A 27,475-nucleotide genomic window follows, 5' to 3' on the forward strand; every position below is an offset into this window, starting at 1 on the left:
ATTAAAAAAGCTGAAGAACCAAGTAAACTTGGCAACTGGAGTCTGTCTGCAGGTCAGTTAAACACATCAGCTGAAAAGCACCGAGGTTCTGTGCAAAAATGGAATATTAAAATGGGCAAGGTTTTTTTAGGGTTTTTTAAATCTGTTTAAAAAGTAAAAATCCTGTCTAAACGTAAATCTGAACTGTGCCTGTTTGTATGCTCTCTCTCCCTTTCCCCTAACTTTTGTCTGTATTGTCTGTTTAGATTGTAAGCTTTCTGGGGCAGGGTCCAGCTCTTATTCTATGTACTGTGCCTAGCGCAGTGGGGTGCTATTCTCTGTTGGACTCTAGGCAGTACCATAATAAACATGATTAATAATAAAACAGAAAGGGGTGAAGAGGTTATCTGAAGAACAAATGACGCAGATTTGGACAAATGGTAACTCCTATCAAGTGCCCTCATAGCACATTCTTAATCAACAAATCTGTTTTCAGGGACTGTTTGGCACCATATCTGCTGACTGTAGTGACTATAAAAAGAAAAGGAGTACTTGTGGCACCTTAGAGACTAACAAATTTATTTGAGCATAAGCTTTCGTGAGCTACAACTCACTTCATCGGATGCATGACTATAATAAGTGAATACAGTTGGATTCCATTCCTCCTTAGACATCCTCAGTAGAACCTGGTAAGTTCCAGTCCGACAATTGCATAACTCAATGTGTGCGGGCAGGTTTTCACTGAGGGTATCATTTGATTTATTATTGCTGGAGATGTGTGAAATGGGACCTAGTTTGGCATTTGGAATCCAAGCTGAGTTTGCAGGGCTGCCAAATGAGCGCAGAACCTCAGGATGCCATTTTTAGAGTCCCTTTTCAGAGCAGAACAACCTAATTTGAAGCAGGAAGGTTACATATACATGGATTTAGGCCACCAAGGGATGGGTGTGCAAGAGATGGGTCAATTAAAGAGAATGGTGAAGTTGTGAGGAGGTGTTGGACGTTATTCATCTGTGTTTACTGTAGAGTAGGATGAGGAAATACCTATAGCAAAAGAACTTCTAATGAGATCACTCCCTGGGTTATTATACAGGCCCATCGTTGTGGTATCTGAACACCTAGAGAGGTGGATTAGGATGGAATATGAGTACATGCTTCCAGGGGAGTCTGTGACCTTAATGCAGCACCTTAGACTGTTCAGCCACCCCTTAAAGGTGAACTTTGAGCTGTTTCTTAAATCACCCAAATTGCTTTGTAAGATCCCTAAAAAGGAACACCCCTCCCCCCCAAAAAAACAAAAAACAAAAACCCCACGCATATACACATAGTTTCAGTAATAATGAGAAGGGAGAGAAAAAGAGTTGGTGCTTAGGATATTGGGAAATGTGCAGCACACAAGGCTTAATTTCCCTGTCGGAGTGCCTGCCATTAGAAGTACTGTAACAAGGGTTTGAAACAGCAAGTTGCCTTCTAAACAATTCATCCATATCATTTCAGTTCATGGTTCCTGCACTATCATCTTGGCAGAGAAACCAGGAATTTGCTGCCTCTTATGCCAGATATGCTTAATAGTCCATCTTTTAAACAGCCGTGAACTTGTTTGCGTTTTAGCAAACGCCTCCCCCCACTGCATTTGAAGTCATCAAAGGAAGCAGTGAATCAACCTCAAACGCTCATATTGAATTACCAGGACTGGATGGTATTGAGCCAAGGGTGATTGAAGACACTAAGTGTGAGGTAACCTGTGATACTGACTAGGATTTGCAATGTATCCTTGCATCCAGCAGTTGTTCTTAAAGACTGGAAAGCTGTTGGTGTGTGCTGCGTATCTGCCCAAAGGAGCAGAGGAATGTCCGGAATCCCTTAGACTTGTTAGCTTCCCCTTCAGTTCAGAGAAGAAACGAAGTCGAAGGGTAGAGTAGTACAACACTTAGATAAGCATCTGATAAGGTCAAACCAGCACAACTTCTGCAAGGTGAAATGTTAATAAAATAGTGAGGGTGACGTAATGGGCATAATACTCTGGGAGTTCCAGAAATATTTTGATAAGGTCCCCTTCTGCTCTACCTTCCGTCTTGGGCTATGGCCTTAGTCATATAAGCTTTGTTGGATCTGGCCTGCTTGATACTTTGATATGAGAACACCAGTTTGTGCACCTGTGGCGTGGGTGGTTCAGTAGGTGGCTCTCTTCCCAGTCAGTGAGTCAGTGTTGCGCTCATGCCTCAGCATGAGATTAGAGGACAATGTACTACTGGAGGAGGAGTCTTATGGATGATTTGCAAAGTTGAGGTCTTGACCACTTGTGCTCATTAAAAGACCCTGTGGAACTTGTCACAAGAATAGAGTTGTTAGCCCTGACCAAATTCCCATTTGCGTAATTGCTTTTGGCTTCCCTAAATTTCTTCTGGGTATGGTAGTTTTCAGTTATCCAAAACAGCATGGGAGGTGGGGAGCGGGTTGCACTGAAAAACAGCTACTGTCTTCTGCCCCAGAGGTGGCAGGAGTGAGTCATGCCTGTGTATATATGGACTTTGGGATCCTCCAGGATGAAAGATGTTAAGTAATAATTGAACATTATTGGAGACTGTTAAGGAAAATATGCCAAGGGGCAAAGTCCTAGTGTGGATTAAAAATGGGTTGTCGTAGGAAACTGTGACATAAATATCTCCAAGTGGTTAGAAAAGTAATAATGGGGCTCTCCAGAGAGGTCTGCATTGGGGCCAGTATTTAAATATGAATGATTTGGAAGCAGGGAACAAGTAGGTAACATTTGCCTGTGACACTAATTTGCCTCAATTAGTAAAATGTATAGAGGGCTGTGAGTCAAATCTTTCTAGATGGAGTCTAGTTCAGGGGAGAAATTGGGAAGTGCAATGGCAGATGAGATTTCAGTTTGGATGAATGTACTTAATGATAAGGTGTAATATAGGAATGTAGGACTGGAAGGAACCTTGGTCGGTCATCTAGTCCAGTCCCCCGCATTGAGGCGGGACTAAGTATTATGTAGACCAGTGGTTCCCAAACTGGGGTTTGCAAAATGTTACGGGGGTTCTTGGGAAAAAATTCCCTAATGGCAGACAGAGCTGTCCCGAGGGACCCTGTGCAGCATGGGGCCAGCAGCCCAGAGCCCCTGGACTTCCAAGAGCTAAGCAGATCAAAACATATCTATCATATCTATCTATCTATACATAACAAGCATATCTATCACAGTGAGAAGATTTAAACTTCAAGACTCCTTATAAGAAATGGAAAGGGAGGTGAATATTTTTTGCTGTTTTTAAAATTAAATAGGCAGCTAGTATTATTTTTAAAATTATTAGGAAGAACAAGTTTAAGCTTTGTTATAATGTGTGTGGTTTGCCTGGACTGCTCAAGATCTGAATGCTTGTGTAGGAGGAACGCTTTGAGTTGGCTTCTTAAATACCTTCATGTTGTTTCACATCTGATACTCCTTGATGAAACATAGGAGCCTTGTCTTATAACAAGCTTATTCAAAGTGATACAAGCTACAAAAGTGAGATCTTGGAAGAGTGTTGCCGTTTTCATAATGTAATAAAAATACTGTAATGATTAATAATAAATAGCGTGTAATAAGCATATCATAAAAACAAATTTTATATTTCCAAGATCACTGCTTTTATAATTTATACTCAGATAAAGGAGAAAATCCCTGGAAATATTCATTTTTAGGAGGGGGTTAGTGAGACTAGACATTTTAGTGAAAGGGGTTCACAGGTTGTTAAAGTTTGGGAACCACTGATATAGACCAATCCTGACAGGTGTCTGCCTAATATTTTCTTAAAAACCTCCCAATGATGGAGATACAGGTGAGTCACATCATATGCACATTTAACTTACGCAAATTCAACTATATACACTCGGCCAAAAAAAAGAAAAATAACAAGATACCTGTAAATAATGTAGGCGATTCCGCCCACCATTCCACTCAATGAGCGTATGCTCCGGAGTGAGCTTGAGATGAGAAACATGAATCTGCTGTTCCCTCAGTCAGTCTCAGTTCCCGTGTGCCTCTCATAGTGTGAACATCTCGCTGTGCTGAGTGTGATTCTAGTGTTTAAAGATACTGTACGTATTTTTCGTATAACATGGCCCCTAAACGCAAGCCAACCACTTCATCTGGTGTTCAACCGAAGAAACAACGATCTGTTCCAATGCTGGAGGGAAAACTGGCTGTGTTGGACTTATTGAGAGATGGTATGTCGGTCTCCAGTGTGACGCGTAAATGTGGCCGCAACGAATCTAGCATCCGTGCCATTGAGATTCAGGAGAGAGAAAATTTGTCAAGCCATGGCATCAAGTGCTCCAATAACTGCTAAAGTGACGAGCCAGATGCGTGATAAGACTTTAGAGAAGACTGAAAAGGCATTAAACTTATGGCTGGAAGACATGAACCGTAAACGTGTGCCTATCGATGGCAACACGTTGTGAGAAAAGGCTCTTAGCCTCTATGCACTGTTCAAACCTCCCGCCGAAGAGGGACAGCCTTCTGATGAGAAGGAATTCAAAGCCAGCCAAGGTTGGCTAAAGAGTTTTAGGAACCGCTTCGATCTCAAAAACGTGCAGACGACTGGTGAAGCTGCATCTGCCAATGAAGAGGCAGCAAAAGCCTACCCCGAACGATTAAAGAAAATCATAGAAGAAAAGGGCTATCTTCCGGAACAAGTTTTTAATGCTGACGAGACTGGGCTCTTCTGGGAAAAAAATGCCCAACCGCGCTTACACTTCGAAATCAGAAAGACAAGCCCCAGGTTTCAAAGCAGCTAAAGACCGTGTGACTGTGTTGTTTTGTGGTAATGCGGCTGGGCATTTTAATAAAGCTGGACTTGCTCTACAGGGCTGCAAATCCCCGTGCCCTAAAAGGCAAGAACAAAATCTCCTGCCTGTGTTCTGGCAATCAAATAAAAAGGCTTGGGTGACGGCAGCATTATTTCTGGATTGGTTCCACAAGTACTTCATTCCGGAGGTCAAGTGGTACCTCGAAGAGAAAGGACTTGACTTTAAAGTGTTGCTGATCGTAGACAATGCTCCTAGTCTTTCTTCCCCCCAATACCACCTCCAACCTCTCAACCAAGGCGTGATTCGCTGTTTCAAGGCCACATACACAAGGCTTACGTTCTCACGGATACGTAGCACTATGGATGCTGATCCCAATCTTAATGTGATGGAGTGTTGGAAGTCCTTCAACATTGCCGATTGCATCACTTATATTAAACAGGCAATGGATGCAATCAAGCCTGAAACAGTCAATGCATGTTGGCGAAACCTATGGAAAGAATGTGTGAATGATTTTAAGGGTTTCCCGACCATTGACAAAGAAGTGAAACGCATTGTTCAGGCAGCCAGGCAAGTGGGTGGTGATGGCTTCATCGACATCCTTGAGGAAGAAATTGAAGAATTAATTGGGAGCCATAGAGAAACTTAGACTAACGAAGAGTTAGAGGGACTGATAAAATCGTCTACAGAAGACGATGATGATGATGATGACTAGCCGGAAGAGCCAGCAAGTTGAAATCTTCATAAATTTGCTGAAGTGTTCCAAGCAGTGAAACACTTGAATGATTTAATTTCTGAATACGATCCCTCTATGGAACGAAGCCTCAAAATCACAGGTAGTATTACGGATGATTTGAGACCGTATCAAGAAATGTTTGAGCAGCTCAAGAGACAACAGCGACAGTTGCCGATCACCATGTTTTTCAAGGAAAAACAACCAGCAGCAGATGAGCCTATGCAATCAATTTCTCTAGCTGAACCAGAGCCAATCACTTCGTCTACGACTCATTCTCCGTTACCTGGATCAACGTCAAGCCCTGACGACCCCCTGTAATTACCCCCTGTAATTAAAAATACAGTATTGTAAAATTATATTTTGCATATGTACTCTACTGTATACATATGTATTTATACATATTACTGTACAGGGTTGTATACACAATCATGTACAATATACTGTACTTTATGGGTGATTTAAGGGATTTTCAAGGGTAATTTTGACTATACTCAATGTTCACCTTACGCACTGACTTTAGAACCTAACCCCTGCGTAAGATGCGACTCCACTGTACAGCTTTTTGTATGTTGTCAGCTCTGGACTTGCATAAACCTCATAGGGAAAAGACCCTGGGAATGGTTGTGTGAAGCTTGAGAGAACCTCCTTGCTTGTGTGTGTGTGTGTGTGTGTGTCTTCCACCACCATCTGACTGTAGAAGGCACTGAAGTGTTGTGATTATGAAATGTGTTTATTTTGTGGAATTGTTTTGCCATCACTGGGCAGGATAATTGACTTCTGATTAGAACAAAGTGTAGCTGAATGTTTGCATTTTAGGTTATAAACTCCTCTTCAAAAGGCAAAGCTCTTTTTTACACAGTGACTGCTCTGACAAGGACAGGATGCTAATGCTCCATTAGGCCTGTATTGATGCAGTATTGTAACAGCTGCTGTTGTTTAAACAACTTGTGTTTCCCTCCCCCACACCTCTTCCTGCTGCTGTTGAGAAACAAAGCAGACCACAGCAAGATGAGTGGGAATCAGCACAATTATATCTATAAACGATTAAAAACTAAACCAAAATTCTCATGTCTGAAAAGGCTACGTTTTTATGCATCAACCTCAAAAGATACTCTGTATCTTCAGGGGTGTGGCCAGCCCAGCTGTATTTCACCTGGACTGGGGCTTAGGGCTTGTCTGCATGACGAGTTAGTGTGTGGCAAGCCAGGGTGTGAATCTGCAGCATGCTTGCCAGGCAATAAATTGGCCATGTGGACCCTGCTACTGCATGCTAAAAGAGTTCCATAGTGCCGCTTGGGCATCCGATGAAGTGAGCTGTAGCTCACGAAAGCTTATGCTCAGATAAATTTGTTAGCTCTAAGGTGCCACAAGTACTCCTTTTCTTTTTATACATCCAGAGTCTATATGGCGTACTGTTGCTCTGTGGATTCATACCCTGGCTTTCAATGTAGACAAGACCTTAGCTCTCAGTCTAGAGGGTGGCAAGGAAATTTTCAAGCCCTGGTTAAAAATCCTAAAAATGATGACAAAAAGAGCTGAATAAAGCTCAGTCCTAGGCATTTAGTGACTCCAGACCTAAGTTTATTTCTCATTAACAAATAAACAATGCTATATTTTCTCACTGCCATGACTACAAACTCTCATCCTGGGATCTGAAAGTAAAGCTGGGTTCTTTTTACTTTTTACACCCTCATCAGAAGTAAAGATACTACAAGTGGAACTTGCTCTGTATCATTTGCATTACAGAAGTCCCCAGAGGTACCAAGCTAGGTCAGGCCCCCATTGTCACGAAGAATGGACAAATACAAAATAGTCCTTGTCCAAAAGAGCTTGCAGTCTAAATAGGGACAAGATGTGAAAGCTGAGTGCAGAACTCAGTACGGGCAGAAGGGGAGGAAGAAAGAAGACAAGGATGACAGCGTTAGGAACACAAGGTTGTCTGTGCTAGCTAAGTACGGGAGTTGTAGGTGGGTTAAATAAGTGTTAAAATGAGATCTAGCTGCTGCACAAGTCAGAGTAGAATCTAACTGGCTCATTGGTAGCTATATTGTCTCTGTTGCTGAGGGGGGTTGCTGGGGAGGAGAACATAGCAAAAATGTGTTTGTCAGTAAAGTTAGCAGTTGGGGCTCTGAATGTATAACACGAGCAGATGTGTTTTGAATAGGACGGTGCTATTTGACACTGTTGGTTTTCCATGCTAACTTTGATGTACAGTCCCCAGGGGTATGATTAAATGTTTGGGTGTGTGAGAGAATTCATGGAAGTAAGTCTCTGTAGGATTTGGTTTGGAGAATAAAATAAAGTGTCCTCTGAATTCAGACCTTGGCTATGCTGGAGATTTCAGGTATTGGAGGCTAGACACTGGAGTAGCTACATCAGTGCAAATGCCTAATGTAGGCAGGCAAAGCTGCTATAAGGCACGATTTGCACCAGTTTCAAGGAGGAGTAAGCCTAATTGGGAGAATTATGGTTTATTGAGGGTTACCCTGGTGCAGCTGCACCGAAGGCTGTAACTGAGGCAAATTCCCAATGTAGGCATGGCCTTGTTCAGATATATCAAACCTGACCAGGAAACCAGACTCTCAAAAAGTCCTGTGTTGCTTATGGTGGATTTTGCTATATGATGATGGCTCTTTAAAATTTTATTTCAGCAAAATCTTGCTGTTAAGTTTTTATCCATTGATGAAAATGTAATGAGGAGTCTGTGTGCCGCCTAGTGGCTAAAGCCAGGAATTTCACGGGTTCAAATTCTGTTCATGCAGCTGTGTGATGTCAGGCTAGGTTCTTGACCTGCTTTGTACAGAGACCATCCTGGTGGAAAATGCAGCTGTCTAGCTGCATGTCCAATGATCGCTAGAGCTGAAAAAGGACTGGATAAGGTTATGGACATTAATATTTGTATCTACGAAAGGAAAGATAAAGGATCCTGAAATCTCATGTTCCATGGTAAAACTAGTCATACAGAAATCTGGAATGAATTCACCCTCACATACTTTATTGCACAGTTAGGTACAGGGAAGTCTGTCTTCCAGTGGAACATCTGGTTTTGGCCACCGTTGGAGAAGAGATACTGTACTGAGAGATGAAAGGACTGATCTGGTAAGGCAATTCCTATGATATTGGCATTGAAGTGAGTTTAACTTGGGTGGGTAAAATGCATCTCTGTGGTGAAACAAATCAACTGCAGAATGTAAAGGATCCACTTCATCCCTCTTCCTCCCCCTACCTCTCCTCCCCCATGAGCTTTCAAAAGGCTAGATTTGAAGCGGAAAAGGAAATCTCAGTTGGATCTCCCAGAATCCAGTTTGCATCTTGTCATTGTTCCAGTGTAAAGCATTGATTTGACAATTAAGCCTGTTTTGATTTATATAAGCTAGTCTGAGTTTCTGCTTACCCCCACCGTGGCACTGTGGGGGACAAAGTTAAGGCTGTTTGGGTGACCGTAACATTTGCACACTTCTCAGATCTGTTAGGGATTTGTGGTAAAGTATTCGACCTGTTCACCTGGATTTCCAAGGCTTTCTGATGTTTAACTGAAGTAAGTGGTAGACTCTTTCAAACTTCATTCTGGGATAGTTAATTATTTTTTGCCTTGGGAATTCAAAGCTAGATCGGGAGCTGGGATTGGGGGAGGCGGGAAGAGAGGGAACAATTCCATACTGGTCCCCAGTAGAGGACTATTTGGTGTATTGTATCTTCTGTCTCTGACATCTGTGCTTCAATAATCATCTCAAGAATTCTGTATTTATTAACTTTTAAAAAATTAAAAATGCATTTAAGTTACACTTTTCAAGTCACGATTTGAAAAAGAAAACAGGACAAAAGTTGGCTGCCAGCGATTGAACAGCTGGGCTTTGCTTAATAGGCCTAAATTAGAAGGATTGTACATCTGCCTTGAACGTAGAATTTAGTCTCCAAAAACTGCTAAAAAGGAAGCTAAGGCTGAATGGAAAAGCTTTCTAAAAATTCCATTTGAGATCCCAGATCATGAACAGAACATATTCACTATGAGTGTAAGGAGAAATATCAACATAACAAAATAATGTCCTCTTCTACCTATCTGCCAAGACTCAAGTTAAGGTTCTGAGTGGGTTTCCCCCATCTTGGGGTGATGGTGGCATCATGACACCACAAATGCCTGTAGCAGTGAGATGAGTGCAAATGCTTGTGTGCCATGTGTACCCTTGCAGGATTGTTGATTGTGGGCAAGGGTAGTGATTTTGTATGTATGTTAACATACTTTGTGGGAAACCTGAGTTGATGGCTGAGCTCCTCTTGTAAAGCTGATTTTAGCTGCCCTAATGGATTTTTATTCTCTCTAACTTTTATTATTCAAAACAGTTGATTTTTGTGTCTACTTCATTGATGCATAAAAGACTCGACAGCAGTTGCCGGAAGGGGGTGATACGTGAACAAGCAAAGAGCAGCATAAATTATAGCGTGTGAAGAATTTCTCCCAAAGCATTAAAGGGTAGTGACCCAGTCACACTTGGATTTCTAAACCCCTAAACACCCCCTTCTTTGGAAGGCCTCTCCCACCCCATCTTTAACATAGTCTCAGCTTTTGTCTACACACAAAAGCTGGATCACTTGAACAATAGTGGTACAGTTAAAGCAATACAACCCCCCTAGTGTGATGAAGTTCTTCTGCTATAAAGGTTCTTATACCAGTATAGCTTAGTCCCATACTGGAAAGAGAATAAGCTATACTATAAGGTACCTTTTAGACTAATACAGCTGTGTCCACATGAGGTGTTGTACAAATATAATGATTTCAGTGTTTTAGAGAAAAAAAAATACGCCTGGCATAGCAAGATCAGTACAAAATCCGTATATTGATGAGGTCTAAGGTAACACCAAAATATAAAAGTGTGGCTCGCTTCATGACCTGTGGTTTACTTCCTTAGCATGTAAGCAGCCAGAGTTCATTTCTGTCAAGTCCTAGGCCTGCAGGAACTGGGAGGTCTGCCAGAGCGTGCATCCTCAGCACCTGGCAGTGGAGAGAAGAGAGCTGAAGCTTTTCGGTTTATTCCCACAGGGATTCTTCTGACCCGAGCCAAAAGCAGGGCTGGTGGGAGTCCTGTCAAGCCCTCCTGGGAAAAGTTACCAAGATCTAGTATTTGGAGAGTTTGGTGTAAGAGAAGGCAGTTTTGAACTAGGGCAGGAAACCTGCCCCTTATGTGGTGTTAGTTCGGATTTCCAAACTTCTTCAACTTCTTGCTCTCACATGTGCTGGCTTGTCCCAGCCATTACTACATTCAGCATGGTCAACTCCCAAGTATTCAAAAATAATGAGTCTGCACTCCTGCAATAACGAGATTGGCTTAAAAAAATCTTGAGATTTAAAAAATAATAAATTGTGGGGATGTCTTCTCTGCCTTCTGGTTGTTGAGCCTTTAGAGTGCACTCAGTTCATGTTTTCAGGCTTTTCTTTACAATTAGGAGGTCTAGAAAATCATTTGTTAAATGAAAGCTGAGATTCTCATGTAAACAGCTGTCTCCAGGAACCAGGAATTTAATAAAAGAATTCAAATATCATGAGACTCATGGTAAAATCATAAAGGTTGGCACCACTGTGTGTTTTGGCTTTTTACTCTGTATGCGCACGTGTGTGAGTGCACTCTTGCGCATACTCTTTCTCATATTTGCAGATGTTCTTAATCACTCTGAGTAGATGCAAGCATACATTGATCCTATACCTCCCAAATCTGAAACCTCCTGTCAGAATTCAGCGAAGGACAATTAACCGGTGGAGCTTCCTTTTGGGGGTAAACCTAAAAGTAGTCCTTTGTGTGGTAAAGAAAAGCTGCTCCATGCTGCTTTATACTATTTGTTCTGTGTTTGTTTTAAAATATTTCACTTCCAGTATTCAAGGTGCCCTTCTCTTTTTCAAAATGGCATTTTGTTCTAATCCATATTCATCATACTACTTCACCTGTGACACGCTGAGGCTATATGAGTATATGAGAAGCTTGTTCGGAATGATGGCAGCAGGTGTTGAGCGGGGCTTAAAGCTACCTTGAAGTAATTGTTTACTTTTGTGTAATGTCTAATTAGAAGGAGGTTGGATGAAAACCAGGTTATCAGCTCTAATCAGTCTCTTGCATTGGGAAGATGCAGGAAACTGTACAACGTATACTTTTTCGGTAGAACAGGAGGTGGCGTTAAGGCAGGCAGATCACTATGTGCTATTAGTCCAGGGCTCCTCTGGTTTTGGTCTTACAGGCACTGTCTACCTACAAAGAAGATTTTGGCCTAAAAAGATGTTTTTACAAATTTTTAATTGGAAAAGATCAGAGGGAAAATTTCCTCCTCTTTGTGGGAAGGGATAAGTCCCAGCTATTGTATTTATATTTGCGTTCTAACAGCACCTAGAGCTGAGATTAGGGGCCCCCCTGCGCTAAGTGATGTACATACAAGTAGTGAGAGAGAGCCCCTGCCCCAAAGCCTTCAGAGGGTCAGTGACTTGCCAGATTCACACAGGAAGTCCATGGCAGAGCTGGGAATTGACCCCAACTTTTGTAGATCCCAGTCTCATGCCTTAACCATGAGATCATCATAGTGTGTGTTTGGGGCATCATTTCTTAGTAAAAAGAAAAAAGAAAAGGAGTACTTGTGGCACCTTAGAGACTAACCAGTTTATTTGAGCATGAGCTTTCGTGAGCTACAGCTCACTTCATCGGATGCATAGCATATCGTGGAAACTGCAGAAGACATTATATACACACAGAGACCATGAAACAAAACTTCCTCCCACCCCACTGGCCAGGAAATGGCCCTCCTTGATGACCACTTTAGATAAGCTGTTACCAGCAGGACAGTGGGGTGGGAGGAAGTTTTGTTTCATGGTCTCTGTGTGTATATAATGTCTTCTGCAGTTTCCACGATATGCTATGCATCCGATGAAGTGAGCTGTAGCTCACGAAAGCTCATGCTCAAATAAACTGGTTAGTCTCTAAGGTGCCACAAGTACTCCTTTTCTTTTTTCTTTTTACGAATACAGACTAACACGGCTGTTACTCTGAAACCTTTCTTAGTAAAGTGGCTGTGGAAGCAGGGTAGCTCACGTTGCCACCCACTGGTTTCTACCATGTGCCCCTTTGGCCGGAGTGAGTGAGAGAGCAGGAGTGGGGGAAAGAGCAATGGCAAAACCTTTATTGGAATGAAGGTTGTTTCAGGCTGAGTCCTGAATGTTCAGTGAAAGTACACTACCAATTCCAAGCAGAATGAATCTGGCATCTCAAATGGAAGAAGTGCCATTCATTCATGCCATAGCATGATGCCTACTTAGAATCATAGAATATCAGGGTTGGCAGGGACCTCAGGAGGTCATCTAGTCCAACCCCCTGCTCAAAGCAGGACCAATCCCCAACTAAATCATCAGTTTGTCAAGCCTGACGTTGAAAACTTCAAAGGAGGGAGATTCTACCACCTCCCTAGGTACCTGGTCAATCTTGAATGGCTGGTGATGTTAGATGTTGGTTGCATGTGTGTTCTCTCTGCGGACTGTACTGACACTGGCCAGATAGCCCATTCAGCAGGCTCCAATCAAACTACCCAGTAACCACAGACTTGATTCGTAGCGAAGGCGAGGTTTATGGTCAATGAAGCACGGTCCTAATGCCCTGGCTCAATGGTTACAGGTACACTAACACACGTATGCCCGTTGCAATGAACTAGCTTCGATAATGGTAGAACTTTCTGTTATCCCCTAGGCCAGCCAAAAACACGCCCTCTGAGACTTCATTTTATACCCTGATACAAACAAGTTACATATTGCCTTCTGACATAGTTAACCACCCACATCAGGAGGCAGTAACTGTTGCTCATTACCTCATACGTGTTGGTTCGATCAGAATATCTCTATCCATCACACTGTCACCCTGACCTTATCTTTAGGAGGCGTCAGTGTGTTCTCATTACCTTTGGGACATGTGTTTGTACCATATTTGGTATGGGGTGTTTTGGTACCACCCTTCTGGAATGAGTTTGCATGAGTGTTCTGTGCCTAGCACTTCTTAGGCTTTGTCTACACTACAGGGCAAAGTCCATTTAAGCTACACAATTTGAGTTACATTAATAGCATTACTCAGATCAACGTAGCTTAGATCTACTTACCAAGGGGTACACACTACGCGAAGTCAATGGGAGACGTTCTCCCTTTGACTCCCTTTCTCTTCTTGTTGCGGTAGAGTACAGGAGTCAACAGCAGAGCGATTTGCAGTCGATTTAGCGGGTCTTCACTAGACCCGCTAAATCGACCGCCGATGCATCGATCGCCGCTCGTTAATCCCCCGGTAAGTGTAGACAAGGCCTTAGGAATATGTGTTTCTGCGATATCAGCCCTGTTCTTGCCAGATTCTGTGAGCAGGCATCTCTCTTGTTCACAACCTGGCTTTGCTTTATATCAGCAAAGCTTTGACCACTACTTTAGCTCAGGCCTTAGGTCTCTGATACAAGGCCTTATGTCTCAGGCTCTCTTTCTACTACAGCTGAATCATCATTATAGGTAAGTAAGATACAGTCCAGATGGTGAATTGCTAACTTTTCATTTTAAAACTCTTAAAGGGACAATGCTAACATACAGGTAACTTGTAAAAATCCTTACCTGTGTTACTAATATTCACCATTGCTTTTGGTCTGACACAGCCTAAGTTTCTGCACATAAGTCAAGGTTTCTCTTGGATCACTGAAGAGAGAGAAATGGAGATCCTGTGTAGGGTTTGCAGTGAGGGATTTAACACCTTAACAGAATCAAGTCAACTTGTCTCTTTAATTGTGTATGTCCTTAGGAGCACACTTCATAAATAGGAAAAAAAATCTTAGGTTAGTAAAACAGAACTGGATCCTCATTTCCCTATCTGCAAAATGGCGATAAATTATACTTCTCCATCTGCCAAGGGGGATTGTAATGTTTGTACAATGCTCTTTCTTTCTCGAATGAAAGATGCTATTTAAGGGCAAAATGTATTCTAGGCATTCTCTTATTTGCTTTGGTCCCTATTCCTCCAGCTGTCATGAGTCATGCTGACAAAAACTGGGCTTCTGTCATCAAGAGGTTGTTGATGCCTTGTGGTTTGCTTTGCTTTAGATATTCCCTCCCCCCAGCGCCAAAGCATATAAAATGCTTCCAACATTTCAGGTAGAGCCTAGCACACTCTTTTTTTCATTTACAAACCATCTGCTTCTCACATTTGCCCCTCTTGCCTATCCCATCCTGTTCTGTGTCTTTTGTGTTACAGATGTCCTGTAGGGTGGTGTAGCTGGGTGGCTACCTTTTAATCCATGGTTTTTATAGCAGTGTTTGTTCTGGCAGCCTTCTGGTCAAAATTCAGGGAGAGCTATGGTAATTTTCTTCTGCATTTTTTGAGATATTTGATAAAGTTCTGTGGAATACCATAGTCTCCAAGGAGTTAACACTAAGCATAAACATTTTCGATAGACTTATTGAGAAGAACAGTCATGACATCTGGATTCTATTCCAGACTCTGCCAGAACCTTCCTCCTTGCCTTGAACAAATCTGTGCTTCAGTTTTCCCATCTGTAACATATAGATATTACTTACCCTTGTGGAGCTTGCTTAGTGTTTTAAAGCACATTGAGATCCTTGATTGGGGGAAGGTGCTATCGAATGGCAAAATATAGGAAGTCTTAGAATGTTTCAGTTCAGAATGGTTCTGCTGGAAGCAGGACCACAGTGAGAGTATCTGATGGTACCACTGCCATGTATTTCTATGTGGCATTATCTTGGAGCCACAGAACGTTTCTCAGATTTTTGGTCAAGAAATCACTCTACTGGTTGGGCTATCTGTGGTACCGCATGTTCACAAAGCACATAGCAATGGTGGAAGCATAGCTCAGGGAAACTCTTGAATTCTTCATTTCCCGCCTTCATGACTGGTTGAGCAGAGACTGGTCCAAAGCTCAGGTATTGGGCAGTGTGACTGTTATCCAATCCACCTTCAAAGCACTTGGATTGTTCATCAGCACAAAGAAGTCAATCCTGTCACCTGTGCAAAAGAGAGTTAATCAGTGCAGTCTTGGACTCTGCAGAAGCTAACACCTTCTTCCTGCAGTTAAAATTCCAGGCAATGTGGGCCTTTGCTTTAGATCTGCAGGCCCATCCTGTCACCACAGCATAAATTGCTTTAGGCTTCTGGGGAAAATGGTTTCATGCACATATCTAGTTCTTCATGCCAGGCTCTATCTCAAGAAGCTTCAAGGCTGGCTAGGTTCTGGGTTCTCCCTGATTTGTCACCCTCTGGACACAGTGGCTGAGGTGCCCACATGATTCTTGGCCTCCCTAGACTGGTGGACAGACCTTTCAAGATTGTGTGTGTGTGTGTGTGTGTGTGTGTGTGATTTGCTCCACCTCAGCCAGCTTTGATCTTAGTGACAGACCCTGCCTATGTTGGGGGGTTCACATGGGGTTCCTGTGGACAGACGGGTTATGGTCTGCCCAAGATTTGACTCTATATATAAATGTAAGACAATTGAGGGCCATCTACCAGCTTATCAGGTCTTCCTTCCCCATGTCAAAGGGAGAAATCTGTTCAGCCATGCGTGCATACAAAATTTGTATCCGCATCCGATCCGCAAACATGGTCCATGGATATCCGCATCTGCAGATATAAAGTGGATATCTGCAGATTTGCCAGGCTCTAGAAATCTGTTAGTTCTGGCAGATAATACAATGGCCATGCGTTCAGGGCCGGCTCTAGGATTTTTGCCGTCCCCGCTTTTTTTTTTGTGTCCCCCCCCGGGCGTGCCGCATTTTCCGCCCCCGCATTGCTTTCTGCGGCTCCCCCCCACCCCCCGTAACCTCCCACCCTAGCTCACCTCCACTCCACCTGCTTCCCTGAGCATGCCGCCGCTCTACTTCTCCCTCCTCCCTCTCATCGAGGGAGAGGCAGTGCATTCAGGGGAGCAGGCGGAGCAGAGGTGAGCGAGGGTGGGGGGAGCGCAGGAAGTAACGGGGCAGGGGAGGGGAACTGCTCCACCACCGCCACCTCCCCCAAGTGCGCCGCTGCTCGGCTTCTCCCTCCCTCCCAGGCTTGCCGCACGAAACAGCTGTTTCGCGTGCGGCAAGCCTGGGAGGGAGGGGGCAGAAGCGGAGCGGCGGTAGTGTGCTCAGAGGAGCAGGCGGAGGCGAGCTGGGGTGGCGGAGGGCACGTTTCTAGGGGTGGCATGGCTGGCACCGGAATGCTGCCCCTAGAAATGTGCCGCCCCAAGCATCTGCTTGTTTTGCTGGTGCCCAGAGCTGGCCCTGCGTGTGTTACATCAACAGGCAGGGAGCAGCCCGGTTGAGTTTGTTATGCCAGGAGGCAATGACACTGTGGGAATTCTGGATCAAAACTCAGTCCACCTCAGTCTCTCCCCTCCTGGGTATTGAGTGCTTTGGCTGACCGCATAAAGTAGATCATTCAGCAGTCACCACAAGTGGTCTCCCTGTCCAGATGTGGCCAGATTCATTTTCCAGTGGTGGGAGACTCCCCTCATAGACATGTTCGCTACAAAAATCAACAGGAAGCATCATCACTTTTATTCTCAGGCAGGTCACAGCCCTGGGTCTCTGACAGGAGCTTTCCTCCTATCTTGGAGGTCAAACTCCTGTGCTCATTTCCTTTGGCTCCACTCCTGCCCAGAGTGTTGCTGAAAGTCGGGCAGGACCAAGCTCAAGTTATACCCATAGCTCTGGTGTGGCCGCAGCAACTTTGATTTTCCACACTGCTAACTGTCTCACACAGTGCTCCACTGACACTATCACTGGACCCAGACCTGATCTCTCAGGACCACGATCACCTCCTCCACCCTAGCCTGCAGGCCCTTCATCTGACAGCCTAGGTGCTCCATGGTTAACTCCTCAAGAAGAAATTTGTTGAAAGGGAGTCCAAGATATGTTTTTAAATAGTAGAAAACCTGATCATAGAATATGCGGGTTGGAAGGGACCTCAGGAGGTCATCTAGTCCAGCCCCCTGCTCAAAGCAGGACCAATCCCCAATTTCTGCCCCAGATCCCTAAATGGGCCCCTCAAGGATTGAACTCACAACCCTGGGTTTAGCAGGCCAATGCTCAAACCATTGAGCTATCCCTCCCCCCTTCTTCTAGGTATACTTACCTGGCAAAGTGGAAGAGATTATTTCCTGTCTGGTCACAGCCGAAAGGTGTTTCCCCAGTCTGAATCCAACATGTGGTGGACTGGAGCTGTCTGTTATACCTGAAGCAACAAGATCCTGCCATTAGTTCCATAAAAGTCCACCTGGCAGCTGTCTCGGCATTTCACCTGCAGTGGATAACTGCTGTCTTTTCTCCAATCCAATGATGATCGGGGTTCTAAAGGGGTTGGACCAGTTATATTCCCCAAGTGGAGGATCCTGCCTTTCTTGGGACTTAAACCTAATCTAAGCAACGCTAATGCCCCCACCTCCATTTAAACTATTGACTACCCGTTCACTACTCCATCTCTCAATGAAAAGAATTTTTGGTCTTAATCACCTCCGCCAGGAGAGTGGGTGAAGTACAAGCTCTGGTTTCTGAACCTGTGCATATGGTCTTTTACAAGAACACAGTTTATCTACATCCTCATCTGAAGTTCCTCACCAAGGTGGTGTCTCACTTTCATATTAATCAGGCTATATATTTACCAACTTTCTTTCCTGAGCCTCGTAATCATAACGACGAGGGGAGACTCTACATGTTTGATGTCAAAAGAACCATTCAGATTGTCATCACATCTGTTGATGGCAGTTGCGGGCAAAATGGAAGGCCTTCCAGTCTCTTCTCACATGATTTCCTTGTGGATCTTCTCTTGTATTCATTTGTTGCTACAATTTGGCTAATGTAACTCCACTGAGTAGAACGCTAGTACATGAAACCAGATCTTTCTCTCTCTCTCTCTGCAGCCTTCCTGGCCCAGGTGCCTGTTCTGGACATTTGCAAAGCTGCAGGTTCATCTTCAGTACACATCTCTGCTTCACGTTATGCCGTCTCAGCAATCTAGAGATGATGCCAGATTTGGGCGTATGGTCCTCCAATCCTTACTCAGGTAGACTCCAGTTCCGCCTGCAGATTGAAATGCCTGGGAGTCCCCTGAAGTGGAATACACATGTGCAATCACTTGAAGAAACAGGGACTAACTGTTCTTCAGGATGTGTTGCACGTGTCCATGCCACGACCCACCTTCCTTCCCATCTCTGTTGGAGTCTGTCTGGTAAAAAGGAACTGAAGGGGACTGGGGATGGCTCTGCCCTTTATACTTTCATGCAGTGGCATGAGGCAGCAGAGGGCGCATGTGCCACCCCAACAGGTACTGCAGAGGGAAAAAATCTCTGATAACTGTGTTGGGCATGCACACATCTGAAGTGCAATGGACATGTGCAAAACGTCTTGAAGAATAACAGTTACAGAATAGATCAGTATCCATTTTTTCTTAGTTCCTAGATTGATCCTCTCATTATGTGACATTTTACTCTCTCTTCCATGACTTGCAGCTCGAGGGTTCAGACCTTCAAAGTACTGAACATCCTCGTTTCCAACTGAGGTCGATATTTGTTGAGGGATTTGGAGGATTAGATTTGTTGTCCAATTTTCCCTGCCCTATTCTGATTGCACTTTAGAAGATTTGCATCTGTTTATTTGGGTGAATTTATTGTGAGAGTAGCCACTGCAAAGGCTCCCATGTGAAATTTAAAAAGGTCCTTCCCCAGAAGATAAATCTGAACTGTGTGTCAGTAATTACTTTAACGTAATAAATCATTGCATGTGAGCAGTACATGCTGGGGAAATGGTTCCATTCCTTGCTTACCCTTGCAGGAGTCTAGTATTCATGAATTAAGGCAAGAACGTAGCTGGCGCACAAAACTAGTACTCCCCTCTCTCTCTCCCTCCCTCCCTCTGTTTTGTGGTGGTTTAAAAGGGAATAGAAAATCTTCAATTTAAATAAATACTGATTTATCCCAAGTGAATAACAAACAAGTAAGGTTAAAACTACACAAAAATAGAGCCAAATATCTTGAAAATCATTTCCTCATTTATATACCTGCAGAGATCATAGAATCATAGAATATCAGGGTTGGAAGGGACCCCAGAAGGTCATCTAGTCCAACCCCCTGCTCGAAGCAGGACCAATTCCCAGTTAAATCATCCCAGCCAGAGCTTTGTCAAGCCTGACCTTAAAAACCTCTAAGGAAGGAGATTCTACCACCTCCTTAGGTAACGCATTCCAGTGTTTCACCACCCTCTTAGTGAAAAAGTTTTTCCTAATATCCAATCTAAACCTCCCCCATTGCAACTTGAGACCATTACTCCTCGTTCTGTCATCTGCTACCATTGAGAACAGTCTAGAGCCATCCTCTTTGGAACCCCCTTTCAGGTAGTTGAAAGCAGCTATCAAATCCCCCCTCATTCTTCTCTTCTGCAGACTAAACAATCCCAGCTCCCTCAGCCTCTCCTCATAAGTCATGTGCTCTAGACCCCTAATCATTTTTGTTGCCCTTCGCTGGACTCTCTCCAATTTATCCACATCCTTCTTGTAGTGTGGGGCCCAAAACTGGACACAGTACTCCAGATGAGGCCTCACCAGTGTCGAATAGAGGGGAACAATCACGTCCCTCGATCTGCTCGCTATGCCCCTACTTATACATCCCAAAATGCCATTGGCCTTCTTGGCAACAAGGGCACACTGTTGACTCATATCCAGCTTCTCGTCCACTGTCACCCCTAGGTCCTTTTCCGCAGAACTGCTGCCTAGCCATTCGGTCCCTAGTCTGTAGCGGTGCATTGGATTCTTCCATCCTAAGTGCAGGACCCTGCACTTATCCTTATTGAACCTCATCAGATTTCTTTTGGCCCAATCCTCCAATTTGTCTAGGTCCTTCTGTATCCTATCCCTCCCCTCCAGCGTATCTACCACTTCTCCCAGTTTAGTATCATCCGCAAATTTGCTGAGAGTGCAATCCACACCATCCTCCAGATCATTTATGAAGATATTGAACAAAACCGGCCCCAGGACCGACCCCTGGGGCACTCCACTTGACACCGGCTGCCAACTAGACATGGAGCCATTGATCACTACCCGTTGAGCCCGACAATCTAGCCAGCTTCCTACCCACCTTATAGTGCATTCATCCAGCCCATACTTCCTTAACTTGCTGACAAGAATACTGTGGGAGACCGTGTCAAAAGCTTTGCTAAAGTCAAGAAACAATACATCCACTGCTTTCCCTTCATCCACAGAACCAGTAATCTCATCATAAAAGGCGATTAGATTAGTCAGGCATGACCTTCCGTTGGTGAATCCATGCTGACTGTTCCTGATCACTTTCCTCTCATGTAAGTGCTTCAGGATTGATTCTTTGAGGACCTGCTCCATGATTTTTCCAGGGACTGAGGTGAGGCTGACTGGCCTGTAGTTCCCAGGATCCTCTTTCTTCCCTTTTTTAAAGATTGGCACTACATTAGCCTTTTTTCAGTCATCCGGGACTTCCCCCGTTCGCCACGAGTTTTCAAAGATAATGGCCAAGGGCTCTGCAATCACAGCCGCCAATTCCTTCAGCACTCTCGGATGCAACTCGTCCGGCCCCATGGACTTGTGCACGTCCAGCTTTTCTAAATAGTCCCTAACCACCTCTATCTCCACAGAGGGCTGGCCACCCCTCCCCCATTTTGTGATGCCCAGCGCAGCAGTCTGGGAGCTGACCTTGTTAGTGAAAACAGAGGCAAAAAAAGCATTGAGTACATTAGCTTTTTCCACATCTTCTGTCACTAGGTTGCCTCCCTCATTCAGTAAGGGGCCCACACTTTCCTTGGCTTTCTTCTTGTTGCCAACATACCTGAAGAAACCCTTCTTGTTACTCTTGACATCTCTTGCTAGCTGCAGCTCCAGGTGCGATTTGGCCCTCCTGATATCTTTCCTACATGCCCGAGCAATATTTTTATACTCTTCCCTGGTCATATCTGAATGTGTGGTGCTGCATTTCCCACCGTGATTGCCTGAAGCAGTGCAGGGGAGCCCCAAGTCCTTTCTTTTGGTTGAAGTCTAGGTTTTGTGGGTGCTCTGTCCTCCTGTCTGGATTTCCCTGGCTTCCTGCATGGCCCTCTCAATGGGAGTGGTGTGCATAGTGCCTTTTCCTGAACTCAGGACTTAGCTGGTAAAATTTTCCAGTTCACTTTTTTTATATTTAGGAGCTCCTGACTCTCCTGTATGAAATACTGAAAACCATTGCTTGGCATTTGGAAACAATTCTGCGTCTGTGTGTTCTTCCTCAGTACAGGGTTCCTTTCTCATCTGATAACATTATCCTCCCTTTGAGATGTTGCAATTGTCTGCTGTGGCAACTTGTTTGGACAGCACCAGCAGCCTCAGGTGGGGAAATAAATAATCCTCGCTAGCAAGCAGATAAATCCTCAAAGGAGCCTATTTCTGCACAAAAGTTCTTGATAGCAAAACAAGGGAAAAGAAATATAAGAAATACATGTGCACATTTTTGGGGGGACGTTAAATCCTAAACATTGTCTGCAGTGCTATGGAAAAATGACTGCATTGTAGAAATTAGAATTGGGAATCGCTTTCTTAAGACACTTTTTCTACGCCCTGTGCACACTGTAGACTAGTTTCCTACCGTACATTCTTTAATGGGGTTATTATACTTTTTAACAATGGGTGCTTAACAATGGGGCACTTGCCACTTCCCCTAGGAGACTCTTCCACATCCTAATGGAGCAGGCCATAGGGAAATCCAGCCTATGTTTTCTTTCTTAAACTTTAATTCCATCACTCCAAGCTGTGCTTCTGTGTACTACATTAAATAATTTCTCTCCCTTCAGATATTTGTAAGCTGTTGTCATGTTTTTCCTCTTTTAGCTGTTTGGTAGCCAGGCTCTACATTTCTAGCTCTTTCTACATCATTTGGTCTTTCCAGCTCCTTGACCAGAACAGTGCAGCAAAGAACTCCTTCCAGTTTGTCCTGGTCTCTTTTTGTAACAGATCTTGGTCCTGAACATGTTTTCCTACCTCAGTCCCATCTGCTGTGTCTTGCTGTGGGTCTTTACCTTTGGGGTAGCTCCAGTTGGCTGCCTTTTTCTCTCTTCAGCTGCTCTCCAAGCACTCCCACTTCCCCCACCTTTGCCCAGCTGGTCGGAAATCAACTTGAGCATCATTCACCTGTAGTCCATGTGGGCATCATTTATGAAGAGGAGTGCTGTGCACACTCTCGAGCAGCCTGTCTTGGACGTTCACACCTAACTCCAGTTTCTGTTTGGCCTCTCTCACTGGCCAGCTTTCCCCTCAGAAGACCTTTTACTACTTGTCACTTTTAAAAAAAAATCTGGACAAATCAGTCCTTCTCTTCACTGCTGTGCTCAGTTCTCTCTGTTCCAGTACGATTTATGCAGTTCACACCCTTTAAGTGGTCTCTGCAGCTTAACGGAATTGATGCACTCCAGCAAACTTGGAAAGAGAACAGTTAATCCTTAATGTTCTCTGTTTCTTTTCCAAAGTTTCCTTAGTTTCAAATTTTTTTAAATGGGGAAAAAAACCCATTGAGCTCCAACTCTTTGTAACTGGACTTCCTTTTCTAGCTGGCTGGCTTCTGAGTTCAGCCACTTGACATGCAAGTGGAATTAACTTATGCTGTTTCATAAAATGCTTTTTATCCAAAGGATCCCTGAATCCTTTACAACTGTACATGTGTAATCTTTGGGTGGGCTAGATTTTACTTCACTGCCCTTTTCCAGTGCCTAAAAACCCCAACTCCATAGAAGAGCACCTGGAGACCCTGAATTCAGTCACTAAGGATTTTCAGCAACGATTGTGCAGGATCAGCCTCTCCACAATCAAGTCCAAAAAAGAACAAAAGAAATTTACTTAATTCTTAAGTACCAACTTTGTAAAATCTTATAATGATAAAGCAACATAATAATAACTTAATTTCTACAACATAACATGGCTACTTTATAATGCACATGCATTATCTTCACAGTTCTACATAAACATAAATAAAGAAAACAGATTAAATCTAAGCAGGTCAATTCTCACAGAAATACAGTGAGAAGAAACTCACTGTTCCCAAAAGCTTAGGTCTCAGGGCTTGGCTACACTTATATTTTATAGCGCTCTAACTTGCTGGCTCAGGGGTGTGAAAAATCACCCCCCAGAGTGCAGCAAGTCAGAGCGCTTTAAGCTAGTGTAAACAGGTGCCAAGTGCTGGGAGCTAATCCCCTTGTGGAGGTGGATTACCAGGAGCGCTGGGAGAGCTGTCTCCCGGCGCTTGCACACGACCACACTCACACTTCAAAGCGCTGCTGCGGGAGCGCTTCCGCGACAGCACTTTGAAGTTTCCAGTGTAGCCATGCCATCAGTTACAGTATTTGATCACCAAAATCTATTGTCTGCTGAGTCAAAAGGACTGCACCATCATCTTCCCTCCACTTGCTTGTAGTACTCTTCAGTTGGAATCCATGCAGACTTTTCCTCCTCCTCTGCTGGAATCACTCAGTTAGCTAGTCAGCTCCCCAGTTAACCAACCACTCCGTTTAAGTGTATAGATTAAAAAAAAAAAAAACAACCCTGTGACAAGAAAAATACAAACTGAGAATAGCAAAATACAACTCATTCTTTCCCTATTATTTATTGCTTTTAAATAAGAGAGAAGTTGGTCAATCGCTCTAGTTGAGACAATTTAACTAAAACGGTTGGGCTAAAATCAAACCACATTCCAAGTATACAATTAAAATAAAAAATTAGTTTTCCCTTTCTGTAATTAACACTGTTGGAGGATTAATGATGCAAAATGCTTCAGAGTCAGGGGGAAACCAGCCTACTGTCTGCACCTGGGGCTCAGCTTCCGCCAACCCACACAGGGCACATGGCCTTTTCTAAAGCAGTTGCCCTGACTACTTGCCCTCACAGAGTCTGAGTCTAGCTAAAGGGAATCTATTGTCCATACCCAAAACTACCACACCCAACATCCAGAAACTTGTGGATGTGGAGTGCTAATTGTGCATTTGCCAGGCAACAATGACTCAGACACCACTCATTCCTACTCTTCCCTCCCTTCCCCCCTCCTCCCCACCTCTTAGAGCTCTTAGAGGTATCTCCCTAATAGGCACATGGGTTGCATAGGCACAGTACCATGGAAATACGGTCGGTCGCCTGTCCGGTGGCAGGGTGGTTGTCAGCTGAAACGGTAGCCATGTTCCACAGTGAGGAGAGGGGAAATATTGCGTATTCTTGTATTCCTATACCCTGTTTGCTTTACGTGTATAATAAGATATCATCACCTGAAATCCCACCTGCCTTCCCTCCGTGCACACAGAGGAAACTGCGTGGTTTTCAACAGAGTTGGGGTTTTTTTAGAAAAAATATTTTTTTTCCACAAAAAATTGTTCATTCTTGCCTTTAATGAAACTTCATAATAAACGTTGAAAGTTTTCATTTATCAAAAACCCAAATGAAAAATTTCAATAACTGTTTCTGAGAAATGTAAAAAACAAAAAACTATTGTGCAAAATTTAAAAAAAAAAAAAGAGAGAGAAAAATAGAGAACTTGGAAATAAGAACATCAACATTTTTTGTGAAACTGTTTTCTCTCTCATGGAAGCATAAAGAATCATAGAATCATAGAATATCAGGGTTGGAAGGGACCCCAGAAGGTCATCTAGTCCAACCCCCTGCTCGAAGCAGGACCAATTCCCAGTTAAATCTACCCTGCGAGGATGGGGTTCTGCACAAATCCAGCTCTGAAACAATTGAAGCGTAGACATCTAAACAATCCTTTCTGGCAATATTTCTGTTTGAGTCTCCCTGTGAAACAGAAAATGGGAGTAGGGAAGGGGAACAACAGTTCAGATCTTTCTTTGTGGTGAAGAGTGTGTTGCTTTTGCTCTTGTTTCTTCCAGTAGGCTGTAAATTATTTTCCTTTTCTCAAGCCATCCTTGTGTTTTTTCTGATTTGCAGTGTGGGTGGTGAGCTGGTGGGGATAGTGTCAGAGGAGTATGTTGTGAAGTAGTGAGAGACCCAAATATTAAAAATTGGACCCCAAAATTGTGATTCTAGGAGGACAAGAACTTTTGCTCTGACATAGTTAGTCTACGCTTGCACGCACATTTTGTGTGTCAAAAATGCTATTCAGAGTTGAGCTGCTGAGTACCAGATGCGAAGGGGGAGGTTCTAAGCACCTGTCTGTAGAATAAGGAACTGCTTCTCCGTTGGTGACTGCATGATCGGTGGTGATGAATGTTGCAACCTTTTGCAAGTTTTATAGGATTTTTTAAAATTATTTTTTAGGACCATATTTATTTATTTATTTATTTTTGGAGAAGGGTCAGTCCAGACATTCTCTCAGCCATGACCACAGAGTTCTCAAAATAACTATGGACTTGCTGACTGACTGTTGAGCTACATATTTGCTTTTGAATTGTGGACTTTCTGAGCAAGAAATTATTGGAAGGGGGAAGTTCTTCATTTGCATAAAGTTGGAGTGAGAGTAATCAGACTCCAGAGATGCCAATGACTGCAGAAGGGGAATATCTCATTCTGATTTGCCAAGGGACTCCTGAGGAAAGAAGAAACAGCAAGGCTGCCATCTTCAAAATTCGAAGGAAAAAAAGAAGCCATGGCTTCCTTCTGGTTGCTGGCCTTTGGTCGTGCAATGCCACCATGTCTGACAGAGAGGCCTGCGCTGCCTCTACCTTCCTGACTGGCCACTGACAAGTAGGAGTCCAGCAACACACATTTAAGTTTCTATAGCCACAAGGAAGTTGACCCATAGCCAGCCAGGAAGACTGTCAGCACTAAAATAGTTGTGCTGCAAAAAATGTCTAATCATTTTGATCATGTACCACGTGTGACAGAGTGTACCAAGTGCAGAGGTCCCCTGCTGCAGGCATCAGGGTCCTACCACACCCTGTCCCAGAAAGGAGCAGTAGAGCAGTCCTCCAGGCTGCCTAGAGTGGCAGCAGGGGAAGCAGCCAATAAAGGCCCTAGAGGGCCATATAAAAGGAACTGCAGAGCCAGAGTCAGGGAGTTGCTCCCTGGAGCTGGAGGAGTGAGAATGGTGTTCCTGGCTGGCTGAGGGCGCTACAGGAGTGCGGACAGAGCAGTTGCTGGCAGGGACTAGGGGAACAAGAGGGAGCCCCTGGCTGGGACTTGCTGTATGTCCTGAGGTAAGATGATCGGTTGGTGAAGGTGCTGGGGCTACATGGAAGTGGCCCAGGGAACTGTAGCAGCATAGTAAAGAGTTAAAGGGGATGCAGCAGCATGTGGCTACTATTCCACTCAGAGGGGATTGATGACCCTGAAAAGGGTCAGTCATACTGGACTTTATTGGATCTTGATACACCCTCAGAAGGGGACTTGAACGGTTAGTGACTCAGCTGGAGGGCTTGGGTCAGTAAAAGGCCCAGAGAGGGCAAAGACATTGTCTTCAAGGAGGGAGCCCTGGGGGGACAGACCCTAGCAGGACTGTTGAGGGCACTAGAAGGGTCTTGTTGGACTGATACCCAGAAGGGGTCTGCTTTGTTCGTGATTCACATGAACTGTGTGTGACTTGGACTGAGGGCTGAGTCACTGAAACCCACCTGAGAAACTGCTCACAGAAGTCACTGCAAGCTGAGAGGTGCAGATACACACCCAGCCAGGCGGTGCTTGTGAGAGGTGCATGCCACCCCGTTAAACAGCTTCATGAAACTGCAAGAGTCGTGACAACCATCTTACATAAGCATTGATCTTTTGGGCTTGTTTTTCCAGTTTCTACTAGCAGAAGGACATATTTTTACCTTACCAGTCTAGCACACGTTTATTTTAACTCCAGCAGATTCCTGGTAGTGAGCACATGTGTGTATAGAACTCAGAGTTTATCTGAGAATGACACCTGTCAAATAATCTCTCAAACACTTGAAACAGCCATAGGTTAAATAGCCATGCTGTCTAAAAATATCACACAAGCGTATATTTTATGGTTAGGAGT

General features: G+C 44.0%; 1 protein-coding gene across 5 annotated transcripts in view; it reads left to right on the forward strand.

Annotated features, from left to right (window-relative positions):
• The window catches only part of EXTL3 (exostosin like glycosyltransferase 3), a 219,324-nt gene that overhangs the window by 64,053 nt on the left and 127,796 nt on the right, over positions 1-27,475 (forward strand). Inside the window, exon 1 of one of the 5 annotated variants that reach the window (XM_074947405.1) lies at positions 8,515-8,608. The exons of the other annotated variants lie outside the window; for them this stretch is intronic. The gene's annotated coding sequence lies outside the window, so the exon portion shown is untranslated. Of the gene's footprint in view, positions 1-8,514; positions 8,609-27,475 lie in introns of those variants that run through there. 5 annotated transcript variants of the gene reach the window in all.

This window comes from Natator depressus, chromosome 3 (assembly GCF_965152275.1).
Source record: "Natator depressus isolate rNatDep1 chromosome 3, rNatDep2.hap1, whole genome shotgun sequence".
In the NCBI taxonomy this organism is placed as follows: Eukaryota; Metazoa; Chordata; order Testudines; family Cheloniidae; genus Natator; species Natator depressus.